The 16,661-nt window shown below is 39.8% G+C and overlaps 1 protein-coding gene across 6 annotated transcripts in view; it reads left to right on the top strand.

Annotated features, from left to right (window-relative positions):
- Positions 1-3,514: 3,514 nt before the first annotated feature.
- LCLAT1 (lysocardiolipin acyltransferase 1) overlaps positions 3,515-16,661 on the top strand; it is a 113,930-nt gene continuing 100,783 nt past the window's right edge. For 4 of the 6 annotated variants that reach the window (XM_069009322.1, XM_069009321.1, XM_069009316.1 and 1 more), the window contains exons 1-2: positions 3,515-3,617; positions 3,768-3,861. The gene's annotated coding sequence lies outside the window, so the exon portion shown is untranslated. Of the gene's footprint in view, positions 3,618-3,767; positions 3,862-4,291; positions 4,311-16,661 lie in introns of those variants that run through there. The other 2 variants (XM_069009319.1, XM_069009320.1) reach the window with 2 other exon arrangements.

Here is a 16,661-nt window from a genome sequence, read left to right as displayed (position 1 = left end):
TTTTCTATTTTCACTTTCTATTTCTCAGGTGCTAACACAACTTGAAAGACTCAATCATTTTCAATTTCAACCCCTTGCAAAAAGATTTACTGTTGTGAGGTTTTTTCCCCCACTGTGGGCAACTTTTTAGTTTTTCAATCTGTTTTTTTCATTTGAACTTTGCTTATGTGGCCATGCTGCTTTTCAGTCTGGCTGCAAGTCCCTCTCCAAGAGCTTTTGAACCTTCTTGATGAATTTTGCTCAGATTTGACAGAAGGGCAGAAAGACAGAATTCTCAGAAACAATCATGCTCCTACAAGATCTGTTAATACAGACATTATGATAGAGGAGTGAGAACTAAATTCATGCCCTGACTGAGCAAACATTATTGTTTCTCTTGGCAGCTGGTACTTGCTGGCCCACCCGCACCTACTGCTTCTTGCTTTGCAGGGATGCTGTCCATGGAATGGGAAGGAGACAAAATTAATGCAGTGGGGATGGAGACAGGCTGAGTGGCACAAGGAGCTAGTCTGTTGGGAATCAGGCCTTGCTGCTTCCAGCTCTCCCCACAGGAATTGTTTTGTGGCTAAATTAAATATATATTGTTTTATTTCAAACACGTGGAAAGCCTGACTTCGGCATCAAATGGCATTATTTTGTGGACGTAAAGCCAGTACCTTAATATTATTTTAACAAAGCCTTCTGAAATGCACATACATTTCCAGTCAGCCAGATTCTTCCTTTTTGCTGAATACTGAACATTCTTTTCTTCCCCTCACTGTTGTCTTTGGCTGTAGAAATTGTACTTTCCACTTTCACAAAAACTGTAGGGGCATTATGAATGCCTGTATTTTTCTCGAACAGACTTTTTGCTTTCTAACAAAATGCCTACACTAACTCTCTCCACACAAGTTCAGCTTTCAGTGTATGTGTGTAGAGCACAAGGTGCTTATCTACTTTGCCTCTGTAGTTGCAACTGAAAATTAAATTTGCCTTTGTGTTTTCTACTTGAGTGCTATGGTGAATGCTTGAAAAGATGTCATGTTCTTCTTCAGCTGCCTGAATGCCAATGTCATAGACAAAGAGATTTATCTCCAAACAGTAAGAAATTGCTCTGGGGTTCTTAAGGAAAATAGGAACACAATTACTCATTATTGTTTGTCTTACTAATTTGTTTTCTCCACAGTTTTAAGTAAAATATCTTAACTGAAAGTTTATATAGCGAGGTGTTGGCATTGTAAGGAGTCATGTATAATGTTTCACATTTTCTAATCAAATTACAAACTTTGAGTACCATCTCCTGACAGCACTCTCAGCAAGAAGAAAATGTCATTATTCCTACTACGCTGACAGGGAAGTGAGGTGATTTATCCAGGGTCCCTCTGGAAGTGGAGAGAGGGGGCTGCAGTAAGATTCTGGCCTACATTTTGGTGACCAGAGTGCCAAAGTTCCTCACTTAGCTACTTACTTAACAAAATCTTTCTCAGTATTTTATTAACCTCTTTTAGCATGTGTTTCTTCCATGCAGAGAGCTTCAACCCAAGAGGCAATTAGCCATATGCATTTTTGCTCAGCCTATCAAACTAGTGAAAGAGTCGTGACTGCCCTACAATACAAATATCAAAAGCCACACATAGACATGACTGCAGTTTCAGCCCTCTTGCCTTCCTAGACAACAGCAGTATAATAGTTTGGGGACAGCTTTCCATTTAGCATTACAGGGTTGCACCAGGAATTTTGCAGATATTGCAGATGCCATCACTGCCCTGTTTCTATTCAAATTTTTGAGGCTGCCCAGGAGCCTGGCCACAAGTCTATGGCTGACAGCCCACGGCACATGTTACCCTTGGAGACATTCTGCTGATGTTATGTCTTTCATGCTAAGTTATTGCTACTTAAAATTCAGCAGTTTGCCTTGCTCTTGTCCTTATTTTCAGGAGGCACCAGTGAGGATTCATTTCATCTGGCTTTAACTATGTCATCAGCCAGAATGATCTCCAGGTAAGCCATTTCAGCTCCCCGTGTGCTGAGCTGTTCTAGACGTCCAGTTTGGGATGGAATGGGTCACTTCTTGGAGCTGCCTAGAGGAGGGAATCTTGGTGACTAAGTCTGACTAAATGCTTGTGCTGGTTAGCACAAGTCAGCTGAGGTGAATCACACAAAGAGCCTCCAGACACAAGAGGCAGAGTGCTCCAACGTGGAGTTGCCTTTATCTCTTCAGCTAAGGCATTTTGGAGGATTTGGGATGCTGTTGGTACTTTTACATAAGACCCGGTCCAGGCTGGGTTTGAGACTGCACGAGGTCTTTGGGAAGCCAGTTCCAGTGCTCGACTGCTCTCATTTTGAAGAATTCCTTCCTATTAACTAATTGGGATTTCTCTTGTTGCAGCGTGGGACCAATGCCTGTCATCTGTTTGCTGTGCACCTCGGAGAAGGGTCTGGCTCCACTTCCTCAATTACCTTCCACCAGTTGTAGGCAACAGCTAAAGTACCCCCTTGGCTCCTACTTCTCCAGGCTGAAGGAACAAACGAGACCCCTCAAAAAGTGATGACAGTGGAATTTCCAATGTTTTTATGACTTTTAGGACAAAATTTCCCAAAGGCTCATTCCCTATTTATTTATTTATTTTTAATTTCAAGTATTGACCAAGTTGATGTCTGATTCTCGGGTCTGCAAAGGTACTCTCTAAGGCAATAAATTCTCACTGGATCATTGCAGGCACATCAGAAGAGACAATGTTATCCTCAAAACTAGATGGAGTGGGAAAGAAGGATCCCAGAAGGAGAGTGGCTATTGGGCATGGGTATGGGATCATGTTTTGCCCTGGCATTCGTACTTTGTGGGAGTTTTGCAGAGGGACATGTTCATCTATGCACATGCAGTGGATGTGGAGTCAGCAAGAGAGCCCAAGGTTGCTTTGGTCCCAATCCAGCAGCTCCTGTCAGCCGGGCATGGGCTCACTTTGGTTTCACACAAACGTAAAACTTTATTTAAGACCTCCTGGAGTTTCCCTTCTTGGCCTGGGGATTTTACCAGGTTTGTTTACTTTGTAAAAACATACACGTGGAAAGAGTATAAAGAGGTTAACTCTACCAACAGTGAGCGGCGGCCAAGGCGATGCAATAAAAACTGAAAATATAGCCCGTTTCGGGGAAAGTTAAGAGAAACCATCTCCTCACAGCAGTGGAAATCATGCCGCGGTCTTTTTCCACTACTCTCCCACCCGACAGGCTACTTTATGACAAATTCCACAGCTAACCAGTGGTACGGTTTTCCCCTTCGCGCAGCGCTGTGGGGCCGATGAATCACTGTCCCTTTTCGGCTAATCACGGAATTAGGACGCGTGCTTTGCCTCCCGGCTGCCGCGGCCCCGCCCCGCTGTCCGCCCGCGGGAGCGACCCGGGCCCCGAGCGCGCCCCACCAGGCCCCTCCAGGCCCCTCCGAGCCCCTCTCGCGGGCGGCCCCTTTAAGGGAGGCCGGCCCGGGGCGCTGCCATGGCAACGGCGTGACCGCCGTGACCGGAAGTGAGCGGGGTCAGAGGCCGCGGGAACATGGCGGCGGCCCTGGCGCCCATGGGCGATGGCGGCGGCGCGGCGGCTCCCTGAGCTCCCCCCGCCGCGGCGCTGCCCCGTCCCAGGTGAGGGAGGGAGGGACGGACGGACGGACGGAGGGGGGGGCCGGGCCGCTGCGCTGGCGGTGGCAGCGGCGCCGGGGCTGCGCAGCTGCCTTGGCCTCGCCGGTTCGCTCCCGCCCGCCGGGCTCTCACCCGGCTCCCGTTTCTCTCCAGGCATGGTCGCCGCGCTGTAAGAGGGCCGGGAGCGGCGGCGATGGAGGAGAGCGCTTGAGCCTGTCTGCGGAGGCGTTCCTTGTGTGTGAGACGTGTACGGTACCCGAAACCTCGGTTTCAGTGCTGCTGGTTTTGTTGCACCTGGAGGAATAAATAACCGGAGGCCTGTAGTTATAGTCTCATCCTTAGTATCTTTCCTTTTGGGAAAAAACAGAGTGTCTTGTTTTGACTTGCACATACACGGAAGCCAGTCAGTTTTGTTTGCAGCTGTAGCTGGGTGGTTTTCCCTGGTTATTGTGTCTGCTGTCACTTTTCCCGTTAGTATTGGCGTGAGTGCTGCTGTCTGGGCTGGATGTGCCCTCTGGCAAAGCTAAACTTTGACCTGAATGGTCTCTTGTGCAGTAAGTGCAGGGTGAGTGCTGGAACAAGGCTCGTAGCTTTGCACGACCGGGCTGCTCAGCACATAGCTGTGGCTGCAAGAAGCTGCGGACTAAAAAATAAATCCTGGAGTTAAACTGGGCATGCAGCCTCACACTGGTGCTTGTGAGTATTCATTGCAGTACAGTTCTTGGTCACTGCACTGCTTTAATCTCCACTTTTGCTTGTGCACAGAGTGGACTACACTAATGGGTAGTAGTGTATTTTGCTTGTTGGTTGAAAGCAGCACCATGTTTGCCTTATTTCATAGCAGCTGTCTGTTCTTTTCAAAACACTACCTAGCCTCTGCTTTTGGGCCGTTGGACTTTTCAGTTGTAGGTAGCATGGTAATATTTTAACGTTCCTCAAGCGTAAGATTATTCCACTGTAAAACAGAGAGATTAACAGATGGGTCCCCCTCCATCCTGCTTCTTACTTAACAAATGGGGAAACTAGGTTAAAAAAAAACAAAGCCAAAATATGTCTTAAAATGAACACAGAAATCTAAAATTAGTTGCTTGACTTTGTAATCATGTTTTATAGTATTATCTCATAGTCTGAATGCAAAGCTGCAGTGGAAGCTGTACCTCAAGAGATCAAGGTACCATTAAACAGTGTGAATGCATAGTTTGGTCAGTGTGTGGGCTGCAGCTGAAGAGTGTGGTCTCACTGCTCTCCATCGCTGGCCATGGGTTCTTGTTACTCTCTTTGTAGTGGATTTAGTGGTTGGATGATTTCAGGGACAGTTGATCTAACACTTTTATGGGGATGGAAGTTATTCCACTGAGTGCTTGCTCTGATATGAATGAAAGCTGTTTCTCCTTCTGCACTAATGTAAACCAGCTGTGGGTTGACCATAATGTGAAACTGTACCTTGAGAAACCAAATCTCAAATTGGTCATTCAGAAAATCAGAACTCCACCTCAAACTTCTGAAAAGTTCTGATTTTAAAAAAGAAAAGTCAGCCATGTGTAGGGAATATGTGGTGAGAGCGAAGAGAGTATAAGCCTGTGAAGGAACTTCCATCTTTCCAGAGTTTTTTCTCCATTCACTGCTGGCCAAAGTGTTTCCATGCTGAAAGAGGGAAGTCACTTACAAACCTTTATTTAGACCTCGGGGGCTAGGCCACCATGTGTACTCAGTGAGGCAGAATCTTGAAGGAAAGATAATTTTGTACCCTACTGTGAAAGCTAGACTGAGGTTGTGCAGGGAGACCTTGATTCTGGTCTGGTCCAGCTCCTCAGTCTCAATGAGTTTTGCTTTTGTGGAGTTGCCTGCCCTCCCCACAAAAGCAATCTAGGAAGAAGATTGGACAGAAGTGTAATGAGGTGTTGTCTTCACACTCACGTGGGGTTTTAGGGGTGTTAGGATTTGCTGGATCAAGTAACCCTTTCTCATTCTCATGTGGGAGGCTGTCATGTGTTTTATCTGTTCCTGCAGTCTTTACTCCTTCAGCGGCTATTTTTAGTAAAGCCAGGATTTTAATTCTTAGATTCTTAATCATCTGAACTGCCTCAGGTGCAAATCCTCTTGTCCTTCTGCTGGCTTTCTACCTGATTCTGTCCAAGACTTTTCCCCATAGAATTTCCTTCTCTTAATTTTTGTTTAGACAGTCTCATGTATGTCTTTTCTTTCCTATCACTTGTCCCATCCTTCAGTGTGCTGCTAACCCTTAGTCCTCCCAACTCTGCTTTGCCAAAGCACATTTTTTTACTTTTGCTGGCTGCTTCTTCCAGCTTCTTGGGACATGCAGAGTCTTTGTCTCAATTTATGTTTTCCTCCTCCTTTTCATCATTATTTACAAATGATCAGTGTTTTCCTCTGTCCTTCTTTGATTATTTCATTCTTCGCTTCTCCACTTACGGTCTTGTTCAAGGTTGTCCCTTCCTTGTTCCCTTGTTTCTTCAGGTCACGGTGCTGGGAACACACAGACAAGAGGCACTGAGCTCCAGGGTCTGGTTAAATGTTTCATTAGCACCGGCCTGAGGAGAGCTGGCTTGTTCATGTTATGTGTATGGTGCTTGGTCAGCACTTAGGGCTAAGAGAGGGGGAGATGGAACTTTTGGAGAGCTGCATTTTTGGAATGGGTCCCTTCTGGGTGTGGGCAAAGGCTCACAGTTTGATTTTACTATTTGTTGCCTTGGCCTAACAAGTAAATTGCTCCTGAAAGACAATTCTGCATTGTGAATTGTCCGATTTTTTGCTGTAGCAGGGCACAGTGAGATGTGATAGAGCTATGTTAGCAGAATTCTTCAAACATACCCAAAATGTCTCTTCCTTTTCCTAGCTTTTTTCTCTTAGCTGAGCTAGTTTACTTGTGAACTTGAACTTGTTTGGATACAATAAATTTAATTTACCTAACTAGATTTGTTTGTATTGAGGTTTCTTATATTCTTAGGGGTTAAAAACTGCGAGAGTCTTTACTTGTCAGTGTAAAATTAGTAGCTTCACTATCTATCACACACTCTCTGTTCATGAGTTTGAGAAAATTAATTTGCCTTTAATATGTCAATAGGCTGAGGTGATTTCTGCTTGAGAACAAAACTTTTTTTTCACCTTGCTGCTTTTCAGCATGTTTTTCCAAGATTTTGCATGTGTGATACTAAACCTCCCCTGACTCTTGAGGAGCTTGTTTCGGGCATCCTTGGGTATAAAGCCTGCTGCTGATGTTATTTTAGGTACCAAGGGAGCAGGTATTGCTTTCATTCCAGTGTTTCTGAAAGGTATTGCTTAATCTCAGGTGCTTTTTCATTGAGCTTACGATGGTTTTGTTATTTTTAAGACATCCAACATCTCTTACTGTTGAGAGAAATTTACCTCTATTTGCTCTTCTCCTTTGATGGCAGCTCCAGAGGTGCCACAAAGGCTAAATGAAGACTGCCTCATGAGTCTGTATGAAGCAGTTACGTGGATCACCACACATTGCTTGTAGAAAGAGAATTAATTTTTCCTGAAGAGTTTCTCTGGCTCTTTATAAAATTACTGTTTGAATTATGGTGTGGTCATATGAACTCCTGTGTCCCTAGACATGCTCACTGTTCCTGTGTGCTTTCATATATTAATGACAGATTATTTTGTACTCCTTTCACCAAATCAGTGAAACAACAGACTGGGCTGTAGTCAGAAGAGTCAAAAGATAACTGAACACTCAGTCTTTTAAAGGCAACCAAGCAATAGAACACAACCAAGTCATTAATTTTTCTTCCTAAATCAAAGACAGTAAAAGGCAGTGCAGGTACTGACAAGTACGTGCAATCATGATTTTGAAACAAGAATTAACTTACTTTGATTTCTTGAAATCCTGTTAATTGCAGCAAACTGTTAATGATTGTTGCAGATCAAGATTTAACTTACTTTTCAAAGTAACTGGAATTTACAATGGTTATATGTGGAACAGACAAAGAGATCTGAGGTGAGCCTGTGATTTTGTTTAATTTTTGTTTCTTTTTAACTTTTGCACGGTCAGTATGATAATGATCCCATACATATATGAATGTAAATTGTGAAGTAGCAGAACATTTGTTATATGACCATTCAAATTTATTTGAAGACTTTCTCTGGTGTTTGAAGGTAGAAATGTTGCTGTCTTGCTGCACAGGAGAGCTTGGGTGAAATGCCTCCTGATGCAGTTTTAACAGGGATAAAAGTGCTGAGGATCCTCTGTTCAACTTGAGCAGCTCTAGGAGAGACAGAAGCAACAGATAAAGATTCCAAACCTTTTTTTTTTTTTCTTGAAGAAAATTCTTGAAGTAATTAATTCCACATCACTTAGTAATTCTGCTCTTAGATTTCATTATGGTTACTCTTATCTAGTGCTGGTATTGATGTTTAACATTGATTTCCTCGGTCTTCACACAAGCAGCCTGCATTTGTTCAGATCGAGTATTAGCATTATGTGTTTGAATTCAGAAGATAATTGCATATCTTGCAAATTACCCAATGGCTGTTTCATCTTGAAACATTTAGAAATCCATTTCAGTTTCTCGTAATTATAATGTTTTAGTCAGACAGCAATCTAAACTTAGGACAGCACTTTGGCAGTGATATGCTTGTTTTTCTAAAATGAGCACAGTTTTTGTGGTTAAATTTTCCTTTCATTTAAGTATAGATTTTAATCAGTGTAGGCCAAACTTTTCCAACCATCTTTAAAATTAGCTCAAGCCATAGTTTAAGAAGTGTGTTCTCCTAATGTGATTTTACTTATGTAGAAAAATGTATGCAGAAATTAATGTTTTTAAGCTGATTAATGCTTTTGAAGTGTTTTTACAATTTGGTTGTAGACGGGCTCAAATAGGATACTGGTAGTCTCTTTGTAATAAATACCTCTGAAAGCACTTCATGCTGTATTTCTGAAATTTGAAAGGTAGCTGTTCAGAAAGAAACTGTAAATCCCACTCATGGAGCTAAATTACAACATCAAAACAAAGTAAAATGCCTCTGTTTTTCCAGACTTCTCTGCAAGCTTTGTTTTGGAGATTACTGAAGTTTTCATTGGTTGTTTTGTATGTCCTTGGGCAGGGTGTAGTTCCCCATTTTCAGTTGGTGAGCTAAAGCTGTAAACAGATGTATGGCAAGTGTAAAGCCCTGGGTAGAGGATATTCAGCATTGTATATATTCCCACACACAAGTGGGAAGGAGTCTGAATTGCATCTATCAGGTGACTATTACAACTCTCTGAGTTACTGCTAGACATTTGGTAGTTTCAGTTTCCAGAAAAGTCCTAAAAAACCCCTCAAGTAAGAAGACCCCAAAAACTGTTACCAAACTTGTATCACTGTTTTTTACCCAAATGTAGAAAAAAAAGTCGTGACTATACTGAGAAAGGTTTCTGGTTGGCAGAGTGTTCAGAGATCAAGGGAGTCAATCTGTCAGCAGACGTCTCTTCAGATAGGCCTTTTCTTCTGATCACAGGCAGAGTGACTGCCTTTCCCTAAATGTGAGGACAAATGTAAGAGAATGATGAGTTCTCTGGATTACCATTATGTGTTTTTATATGAGATGTGCAGGTTAGCTTTGATAAACTGTTTCTCTAGTGAAAAGAATGTAAAAAAAAAATCTGTCTTAGTTTGGAATGGAATTGTGAGAAAGCTCACTTAGTTTTTTAGATGCTTTATTTTATTATTCAGATGCTAGAAGGACTAGATCCTTCTGGTTTTTAATACCTAATCATTCATCTGTTCAGCTGATCAATTCCCTTTGCTATCAAGATCATGTTTGTGATCTGCTTGAGTGTAAAGAGCATTGGTTTTGAAAAAGCAGATAATACTTTAGCAAGAATAAACAGTAATAAATTTGTTAATGACTGGTAAAGCTTCCCTTTTTTCTTCTAATTGCTGCAGCCTGTGCTATTACTTTTAAGAAACTTCCATGATGAAACACTTTTAATTTAACTCAATGAGTTTTTCTCATAAACTTGACTAACTCTTCCACAAAATTCTTGTGGTACAGTGGGAATTTCTTGAGCATTCTACTCGCTGAATAGCAGTTACATGTTTTGTCCTCCCTGAAAAACAACTTTTAACACTTCTGGCATGATAACCCAGGAGACAGTGGTGACCACATGCTGATCCACGGAAGATTAACTCTTCCAAGTGAGCCAGGCTGCAGATGGGCTTTCAGGCTGTGGTCAAAACTTGGAGCTTGTTTCTGGTTCTGCTGGGTAAATTTTTGAGATTGTATCAGCTGGAGCTGGTGGCCATGTGCTCCAGGGAAGTCATTGCTTGGTTCTTGACAAAGCCAAGGAGAACTGCAAAAGATTTCTCAAAGGGCAAAACAAGTAAAAGAAATACTTACCTGTTAAGTCTTTATTGGGAACCAGTCCTTTTTTTTTTTTTTTTTTTTTTTTTAAACTCTTCACTCATGGAAATCCTCTTTTCTTGAGTACAGCATTTTAGAAGGTGTAAGGTAATACACTCATGCCAAGGTTATTGAGACAACCTGTAGATTCTGGTAAGGTAAGGCTAATCGTTTCCCTTCAGCCTCCTACACACACAATAGCTTTCTTCTGATCCTCCCTCTTCAGTGTGAAAACACCACTAAATCTGTCAGCTTAACTCATGAATTCCTTCGAAAAGAAAAACAGTTTTAGCAATTTCTTTTAGGATCTCTTGCCCAGGTCAGTAGATTTGTCCTTGGGACAAGTAAAAATGATGGGCTGCCAGTGAGCTATTTATGTGTAATTCATCATCAGATAGTGGAATTCCTAGTTAATGTCCTGGGAATTGGCATGCATTTCACATTTGGAAAGGGGGTGTTTGGTTTGTTTGAATCTCTCTTAAATAATTACAGACTGTCTAGGAAGATGGAATGTAGTGTTCTGGTTGTGTTTGATCTTTCTAGACTTTGGTGATAGACTGTTTCAGAAAAGGATTGGTCTTGCTGCATTTTGTGCTGCTTCCATGAGATGGATAGATTTTGCACTAGAGTTTCCTTAAAAAAATACTCATGTGTCAATGTGATTTACACTAAATGTTTTGCAGACTCATCTATTTCTAACCATTGGAAGTGACAAAGGGTGTGTCTCTCCCAAAATTATGGCTTTGCTCAGAGAAGTATGTTCTTTTATTAGGAACATCAGATTTAAATTTTCTCTTGAATACCAAGTTTTAAATGAAATCCTTGCAGTTATCCATTACTTCCAGTGCTTGCATTGGTCTACCATTCATTACAAAATGAATACTTCATTATTTTGCCATAATTTAGTCTATCTTGAGATCCCAATTTCCAAAATATACTTGGAATAATAATTTCTATTAAAATGTATCTCACAGAATATTCTCACTTGTGTTGTAATAAAGATAGGCATTGTATGTATTGTATCTCAGTCCTACTCTGAAGAAAGAATCTTGATCTTTCCATAAATACTGAGAAGCATTTAGTTTTGCACCTCTGTTGGATACAGGGTTAGATGTTAAACAGTGTCAACTCCACTAAGCAATAAAAACCCCCACAGTTTAAGGCAATGCTTGAAGTGAACAGCACATCTCATTTAGATTATGACAGTGGGTGAAAAAGCTGCATGTTCATATTGTCTGCCACCTTAATAGTTTTTGAAAGACAAATGCCTGCGAAGTTGTCAAAGGTCAAGCAGCTATTTTTTTGTGTGTGTTCTAATTACAGCAGGCCATGAAAGGACCTTGAGAGATGACTGAGCTGCAAAATTGAGACAGTGGCTCTCTAGTTATGGAAGTATGAAAATTAAGTTTAGGCAGAAGCAAATGTAGCTGGAGTAGTCACAACAGGGATATTGCTAAAATGGTTGTTGATAGCACAGGAATACGTATTATCTGTTGTCTGAAGGGAAAAATAGCTGAAATTTTATGGGTTTTGTTGAAGTAATTGCAGTAGGCTGGTCCATTGAAGAACAAATATGATGTGTTACACAGCACCCCTGTGCAGTAGTTCTCTTGGAAAACATACTAATAGCAATTATTTTTAATTGGAGAAAGAACCTTATGAAAAGTTTAGAGGCATTAGCAAATTTCATTATTTCAGTCACATGTTAGCTGGATTTTCTGATGGTCTTCCTTCTCTCTGTGCCTTTGCAGCTTAGCAGACCTTCACCCTCCTGCAAGAGCACCCGGCCCCCAAAGTGGCTGTAGGAAATCCTTCCCCGTTGTAAAGGGAAGCTTTAAGTTTTTCCCATGTTGTCTGTGACTCCAAGTTCATTCAGCTCCTTATTCATTTTATGTGTAGTCAGTGGCAAATAGAGATGCTAAATGCAGCTGCTTTTTTTCTTTTTTAACTTTATGTAAGGCATCCATAAAAATCTTTTAGGCAAACTGGCACTGCACATCTTGTCCAAAGCTTTGTTATCACGAGCTCTGGGCATTCAGCTTGCCTTCAGAACTAAAGGTAGCATTGCTATGAGCAGAAAGCTAAAATGAGTTTGCATATTAGAAGGAAAGATTATATTTTCAATCTCCATGATCTCTCACTGGGTCTTGAAATACAAAAGTAGCTGGAAGAGGCAGATTTAGGACAGGCTTTTGCTGAAGTTTAGAAATACATCATTTTTTCATAAATATAAAATAGGCAAACCTTAACATTTAGGGAAACTGGTAGCTTTGGATTTCAGTGCAAGATATTCTCCATGTACACTGTATTAACATAGATGATAATGTTTACTAGAAGTGTCACAAAATGACATATTGGCTCAGAGATGCCCAAAAAATGGAAAATCGTAATTGCCAAATATTGCACTTATAGTTCCACAGGCTGCAGAATATGTTAGAATAAAAATTTTCAGCAGTACCGAGAATTATTTGATCTGTTAGAAAAGTAATATTTTAATGAATGTTTATAGCAGAACAAGAGGGAAAAGAAATTTCAACTGGTATTCTTTATCACTTAAGGACTACTCTTACTACTGTAGCTCTCCAGCCATTTAGCCAAAAGTTTACAACCTTTACAGGGAGTGTATATTACCAGCTGCAAATCCAATACCTTTGGCCTCAATAGCCTGCAAAGATTCCTTTTCCCCAGGATTTTTGCTTGTGGAACCTTAGTTCTTCTGCCTTCAGCCAGTACAAGTCTCCCTCTTAAGAACTTGTGTTTTGGTGTTAATGTGGGGGAGTGGCCCACCCTTAGGAGCTGCATCTACTTCTTTGCGACCTCAGTGTCTGTCCTCCTTCTGAGAAAGATTGTAGTGTGCTTTTCTACTGATTACACTGTCTTGAATGATTCTGGAGTGAAGTTGTAAGAACTTTCCTTTCTGGTTTTGGAGCTATTTGTTACAGAACTACCAGTCTGTTGCTCTTGAAAACAATCACCCAGTTAACATCTCTCTCCTAAGTTGAACCTTACTAAGATCTGTCAGATTTCCACCAGACGTGGGACTGAGCAGTAGAACATAAAAGAGAGGTTAATGTTGGAGTGGGATCTGGAGAGAAGCTGCATTGTGGGCAAGTATTTTTCCGTTTTCCAAATGTTAAGCTTCAACCACGTTAATAATATTTCTACAAAAACATTACTCGGCTAATTTAAAGCAAAACTCTAGAACTGTTATATCCCACATGGCATGAAACATTCCTGGTTGTTTTTTTTTTCTTGGTGTATTAACTTCTTACACAGAAAGGAAATGAATTTTAGAAAGAATGTTATACATAAACCATTTGAGACATTCTCTGTTAAGGAAATACCATCTGTCAAGAAAGATGCAGCCAATGTTGAGTTATATTAAAAACATTGTAAAGGAAATCTCTCTCAAGGAAAAGTGGTTTAATTAAAACATTTAACTGTTTTTGCTCTGGAAAAAGCTTAGGAAATTTCTATATAAGCATTCTAAATGCAATCATAATAAAAGCTCAGTTAATTTTTTCAGAAGGAAGTTAGCTTGGATAAGTTGTTCCTTAATGTAGAATGAAGAAATTTTCTGACTACAATGTAACTAGTAGGAAAAGAAAATACTTGGAATCATTACTTTATTACCTTCAAATTCTATAAGCCTGCTTTCATTGGTTCTTCTTGATGGACAAAATTTATTTCAAAAGGAAAATAGGTTACATTTTAGGGTTTTTATATTAATGTTTTTATTTGAAAATCGGTTATTTTATGAACATTAAATAGCACTAGAAGACATTGTTTTGCTTCTGTAGAGGAAAATAGTGAAGTACTCATAAAAAGGTAGCTAGATCAGGCATGAGAAGCATTAAATATGATAGGATTTTCTCTTTCTTTAACCCACTCTAGCCTGCTGGTTTAAGGAATTGTACACTGACTATAGAGATTTACTGTAATGGCTTGACATAAAAGCTTTTTCTTTAATTAGCACTTAGCTCTTTCACCCATTAACCTGTTGGTGCTATCAGACCTACCCTGAAATGTAGCAAACACAGAAATAGTTATGTCCAGTACCTTTTATAGATAATGCTCCAATTGTTTTGGTGGTTTTTTTTTTTTTAAATTTAGCTAAAGAATTTGAAGAGAATGCTTGGAAGTTATGGTTTTTGGCCAACTTAAATGCTGAGGTTTTCATTTTTAGGAAAGCATGCATATTATACATGGGAGTGTTGGATCTTCCTCTGTTTAAGATGTTCTGCCATGTCATTGGAGTGTTTTCCTTTCCTTTGTTCCTTGAAAGTACTAAAATGACATTTCTTAAGTTACATGATTGCTATTAGAGATGAGCAGCTGTTATTCTCCCAAATTCTCTTCACAGTAGGCTCATGATCTTAGACTTTATTAAAATACCACCAGAAAAGTAAGTGACAGGTGATATACAGGCTAACTTTTTTAATGTCACCCATATCTCCATATTTGAATTGACAGGATATATTTCCATTAACACATTCTCTTTTTTGTTCCCCTTAAAAAACTTGCTGTTTACCATGGCTTGTATTTTAGAAATGCTTTAAAGTTTTAAAGAATGTGGCCTGTAGAACCCATTTTACTTGTTGCATGTGCTTGATGTTGTATCCTGAACTGAATAAAGGATTGTAGGTGATCATCTGAAGGTTTCTGTAGTTAAATGCCACTGAAGACCTGGATTTTACTTTTTACTTAAAAAGCAAGATATGTAACATTATTAACAGTAACTACTTGTGACCCTTGTATTTGAATAGTAAGATTCCAAATTGGACATCTCTAAAATAAAGAATGCAAAGCTTTCACAGCTGCAACTGAAGCTGATAACAACTGTGAATTGTGCTTGTGATGTACTGCACAGTGACAAATATTCTGAAAAAAATGTAGTATGGAAACATTCCAGATTAAGCAGACACAATTCATATGGTGTGTGCTGTAGGCCTTGAGTTATAAAAATATAAATAGGCTCTTTTGTGAAAATAAATTACTGAAATATAACACTTTCAGATAGCAGTATAATAAACATAAGATGGAGGAAAAAGGGAAAAAAAGAGATGTTTGTCCTAGATTTTAATATCTAAAATATTGATATTATATTATTACTATTATATGAGCACTCTACTATGAGAAGGGGAAAAAGAAGTACAAACTAATTTCTCCTTGTTCACCCTGCTGTCAAGGTCTATGCCTTAGATTAGGGGGTTCCTGTGTGAAAAAAACAAACCAGCCAGGAAGCAACAGCCTTAAATCTGATGGTTTATAATTTCTCTATTTTTCATTGTGTAGCTTCAGTATCCCCAATGTTTTTTAGAGTGGTGCTAAATCCCCTGATCTCTGCTGTGAGTGTAGCAAACTGTACTTATGCTGAGGATGACCCCTTGCTAAAGGTGATGTTCTCCCTCCTGTAAATTCCAATGGTGCTGTATCTGACCAAAACACTCTCAGGCAAAAACTAACTATTGTGTGTTAGACTTCCACAGAATCTCTTTCCATCTGTGGTCTGAAATGATGATTTCCTGGCAGTCTGTTTTATTGTAGGCAAATGATAGATACCCAAGATCAATGCTGACTCCAAAAAGAGGTCACTAGGTTCAGTTCCTGAATATAGGCTCAAGAGCACCAGAAAAAGAAATCTGTCCGTATTCCAAGGTGTTTCTACAAAGCCATTTACAATCCAAATTGTTCTGCAGTTTGACTGAGTTCTGCTTTATGCCTCTCACTTAAATCTTGCTTTGGTCCAGAGTTAAATGGTTCCTTGTCTATTTACATATGCATGATTGAGCACATGGTTATTGTTCCAAGAAGTAAGAGGAAAATAGCCTGTTCTAATTTCTCAACTCACATTCTGAAATTTTCCTCACAGTAACTTGTATTGGCCATCTAGGAGCACTTCTTCCAGTTTCAGGCTGATACCTCTGCAGTCAAGATCAAGGATGTTGATCAGGATGCTTCTCTCCCAAGGAATAAATACTGAACCTCTGTGCTTTGACTTTTGCTGTCTAATTGGTGATAGACGGCTTTGCCTAATCTTTGTTGGCTTTCACAGTGACTTTCAGCCTCCTGAAAATGTACTTGAAGTTACTTGATATAAATGTACCTTAGTCTTTTATGATATTTAGAATGAGACAAAGCTGATTTAATGAACTGGTGGACATCTTTGCAGTTGATAACTTGGAGAGATGCATTTCAGATGAGGTGTGAAGCTTGGAGTTTTAGATTTATTGTAGTTTACCTTATTTGATGATCAGTTAAATCTTTTTCAGCTTTTGATGGAGGACACAGTGATCACCTTGATGGGTATATCTGATAACAAATTACAATTAATGCCTTGAATTCCCTGCTAATAGTAAAAAAAAAAAAAAAAAAAAGTATTCCTCTATGCACCAAATAAACTTTGGTGGGAAAAAGTGTTACCATTTCAAAGTGTATTTCTGTTACCTGGTCTTCATAATAGAAAGTGACTAAATTATACTATCAAAATGTGTAACAGCTTTACAGAAATTGCATGTTGGAGATGTTATTTTATAGGGTATCTTGCAGCTGGCTTGAGGTGGTTCTTAATATATAGGATAACCTACTTTCATCTTAAAAGAGTCAGTTATGATATATCTTACTGTAGTTTCCCATTTACATGCTTGATATTTCTATCTGGCAGTATAGAAGCTAGAGATA

Source organism: Aphelocoma coerulescens, chromosome 3 (assembly GCF_041296385.1).
Source record: "Aphelocoma coerulescens isolate FSJ_1873_10779 chromosome 3, UR_Acoe_1.0, whole genome shotgun sequence".
Classification (NCBI taxonomy): Eukaryota; Metazoa; Chordata; class Aves; order Passeriformes; family Corvidae; genus Aphelocoma; species Aphelocoma coerulescens.
Note: the sequence above shows the minus strand (reverse complement) of the source record. Positions and strands in the feature narration are given on the sequence as shown.